Raw genomic sequence first — 3,953 nt, 5'->3', positions numbered from 1 at the left:
AAAAAAAAAAAAAAAAAAGAAAGACCTTTCCTTTCTTCTCCTATATTAATTTGTTGTTTATTTTTTTGAGTCGGAGTCTCACTCTGTAGCCCAGGCTGGAGTGCAATGGCATGATGGCACACTCACAGCCACTGCAGCCTTGACCTACCGGGCTCAGGTGATCCTTCCGCCTCCACCTTCCAAGTAGCTGGAACCACAGGCATGTGCCACTACGCCTGGCTACTTTTTTTGATTTATTGTAGAGATGAGGTCTCACCATGTTGCTCAGGCTGATCTCAAACGCCTGAGCTCAGGCAATCCTCTCACCTCTGCCTCCCAGAATGCTGGTATTACAGGCTTAAGCCACCGAGCCCAGTTACCTGTATTACTTTTTAATCAGGAAAATAAAAAGCTTTAAAAAAGAATTGGATAAGCCAGGCTCGGTGGCTCAGCCTGTAATCCTGCACTTTGGGAGGCCGAGGTGAGTGGATTGCCTGAGCCCGCAGGTTCCAGATCCACCTGGGCAACTTGGTGAGACCTCATCTCTACAATAAATTCAAAAATTAGCCGGGTGTGGTAGCATGGACCTACAGTTCCAGCTACCTGGAAGGTTGAGGTGGAATGATCACTAGAGCCCAGCAGGTTGAGGCTGCAGTGGCCGGGAGTGGCCACTGCACTCCAGTCTGGGTGACAGAGTGAGACTCCAACTCAAAACAAAAAAACAAAAAAAACTTTGCAATTGTTTAATGGTAGGCCTTTTCCTACACCTCTGAAGGAAATGGGGCCACAAACATAAATGCTCATAAGGAAATGTATTGTCCATTTGGGACAAATTTTAATCACAATTCATAACCTTGTTTCCCTAGGAACTTCCTGGACCATGAAAAACCCAAACATCCCAGGGGAATAAGTGCTGCTAAAAATTGAAGAAAGGAAGGACCCAACCAACAGCTGTAAGAGAAAAAAAGGACCCTAAGGGTGGTCCTGTTCCTATACTAGTACATGCTATTACCCAGATTATCGCATTTGTGGGTAACTTCTAGTCTCAGAAGCCTCTAGGCTTCCCTAATGGGTCTCACCCCTCCAGGGAACTAACTGAAAGCATTTAAATCTGTACATTCAAAAGTTCAAAGTAAAAAATCGAACATCTAATAATAATATCCTAACAAGAATTAGTTTACAGCAATAACCCATTAAGAAAACAAGCCGGGCTTGGTGGCTCAGCCTGTAATTCCGCGCCTTGGGAGGCTGAGGTGAGTGGAAAGCCTGAGCCTGCGGGTTCGAGACCCGCCCGGGCAACTTGGCAAGACCTCATCTCTACAATAAATCAAAAAATTAGCCGGGCATGGTAGCGCATGCCTGTAATTCCGGCTACTTGGAAGGCTGAAGCGGAAGGATCGCCGGAGCCCAGCAGGTCGAGGCTGTGGTGGCCGGGAGCAGCCACTGCACTCCAGTCTGGGTGACAGAGTGAGACTCCAACTCAAAAAAAAAAAACAAAGAAAGAAAACAAGCAGTATGTTTATACCAGCCCAACTACCTGGTGTCAAATTCAGAAGTCTTGGGGGGCTGCAAGGTTCTATAGAATTTGGATACCTAACTTCTCTATCATGACAAAAACCCCTCCATGAAGCCTCAAAGGTGGGTAAACAGAAGCCTCTGCTATGGGAAAAAGGCCCAGAAACAGGTCTTTGAATAAATTAAACAGGCCCTCACCAGTGCATCTGACCTGGGACTTCTAAATATAACTAAGCCTTTCTTTTTATCCCACGTATTCACCTAGAGGTAGTGAAGACCTTACTACCCATAGAGCTAGGATCGCCAGACCATGATTGCATTAAACTAATAAATGAAGTGTTCTCTAGCCATTCAGATTTAACAGAACAGCCCCTCAGGGACCCTGAGATCGAATACTTCATGGACTGGAGCAGTTTCATACAGGAGGAAAAGCACTGAGGGTTATTCCCATTCTTTTAAGCCATGTCATGGAGGTCGATGGAAAACCCAGAACAGATTTCTCAAGCCCTGCTCTAAAAGCCTGAGGATACTTCAGCCCTGCTTTAACCACACACTGTAGGCTGGCTGACTGACTCACAGCAGAAGGTTGAGAATTCAGCTTAAGGACTCACATTACTGATAAGCCATCGTTTTGCTTTGTCAAACTTTATCTTTGCTAAACTCTTTGCTGTTTTAATTGCTGCAAAACTGACTTTATTTGCTATAGAATTAACAGAGTTATCCCCATTGAACATGTTAGTAAAGGGTCTCACTAGCATCTCCATTCTTTCTTATGATAGAAAGTTTTCTTGTACTTTTATGTATTTCTGCCTAATTTGGGTGTTTATCACTTCCCCCACACACCCAGCATGTACATGCATAGAAACTATCTGGTCAGATGTAAAAGTTTTCCATCGTTATTCAGCCCAGCCAGAAGTTTGTTGTGGTGGCCAACAAGGCCTGTGTGGTATTGGGTACCTACTTATGCAACTAAATCTTCTCAATGTACTGTTGTCACCCAAACTATAAGTAACTGTATGGCACTATCCTCTGAACAAACTAACCCGTTTTAAGGTATCCCCATTATAAGTCAGAGCTGGACAGATCTATCCTCTGTAAATCCAGACCTCTGGAAAGCCCCTGAAGGGCTATTTTGGATATGTGGAAAGGTTGCATATGCCCAGCTCCAAGCATTATGGAAAGGCACATGTACCTTATGAATAATCCATCCAGGATTTTTCCTTCTGCCTAACTCAAGGAGGGATGAACTGGCATTCCCCTTTATGAAAGTCTCAAAACATGAGATGCTCAATCCCTCAACCAAGTTCCTAATATAGGAGGGACCCAGGTTTGGAAAAATAATGGATGGTCACCCCAAAGAATTATAAATAAGGCCCAGCCACAAGATGGAAGTTGGGGATACCGCACGCACACACATATATGTGTGTGTGTGTGTGTGTGTGTGTGTGTGTGTATGTGTGTGTGTGTGTGTGTGTGTATGTTAAATCACATTGTTAGCTTACAAGCTGTCTTAGAATTTATAAGTAATCAAACAGCTATGGTATAAGACCCCTCCTCTCTCCCCAGGGTACTCAGCCTTAGAGCATTAGCTCACTGAGTCTGTGCCGGCACAAATAAATCTGCTGCTTCCTAAAACAGCCTCAGTGTCAGGCCTCTCTGTGTTCCAGCTACATTCAGAAGAAGAATTGGAGTTTATCCTGTCCCAGCAGAAGGAAATAGAAGATCTATTGATTCCTTTAGAAGAGTCTATTAAGTACCAGAGTGAGCCTGTTTATCTGCAGCATGCAGAAGAGGAGCATGAGAAGATTTACAAATTAGCGGAAGATCTATAGATGCTCAGCTGAAACAAATGACCCAAGATCTCAAGCACATTATTGATCAACTGAATACATTTGGAGGTCCTGCTGACACTACTGACTCGTTCCAGCAAATCTGCAAAATTCTGAATGCTCATATGGGCTCTCTGTAGTGGATTGATCAGAATTCAGGCATGTTGCAGAGGAAGGCAGAAGAAGTAACATAGATTTTTGAGGATTGTCAAGACTGCTTTTGATTGAATGGATATGTCTTCAGCATATAGTTTATGGATGATGTGCTTCCTACACATTCTGCTGTTAAATAGTATTTATAGTTACTATTTAATCTTGGTTGCAATAAAGTGTGCATATGCTTTTTTTTTCATTTAAATATTGTTCTGTAGAGAATTATACTGTAGTTTTGCTTTTAGTATTAGAAAATCAAAATTATACTAGTCCCTTTGTCCAGGCAACAATGTATAAGATATTGAACGTGTATATGTAATTTATATCTCACTCTCCTAAATTCCACATCCTACCATCAACACACATCATTCTTCTCACTCCAATGAAATTATAAAGTGATATTTTCCAAAAGTACATGCCAACCAGTCTTTACTATGTGCCTGTTATATCAATTTATAGTTCCGAAGACTGTAAAGT

At 42.6% G+C, this 3,953-nt stretch overlaps 1 pseudogene; it reads left to right on the top strand.

The window, feature by feature from the left end:
- The window catches only part of LOC103273318, an 8,281-nt pseudogene extending 4,764 nt beyond the window's left edge, over positions 1-3,517 (top strand).
- The last annotated feature ends 436 nt before the right edge of the window (positions 3,518-3,953 follow it).

This window comes from Carlito syrichta, unplaced genomic scaffold (genome assembly GCF_000164805.1).
Source record: "Carlito syrichta isolate Samal-C Ts95f unplaced genomic scaffold, Tarsius_syrichta-2.0.1 Scaffold313991, whole genome shotgun sequence".
In the NCBI taxonomy this organism is placed as follows: domain Eukaryota; kingdom Metazoa; phylum Chordata; class Mammalia; order Primates; family Tarsiidae; genus Carlito; species Carlito syrichta.
Note: the sequence above shows the minus strand (reverse complement) of the source record. Positions and strands in the feature narration are given on the sequence as shown.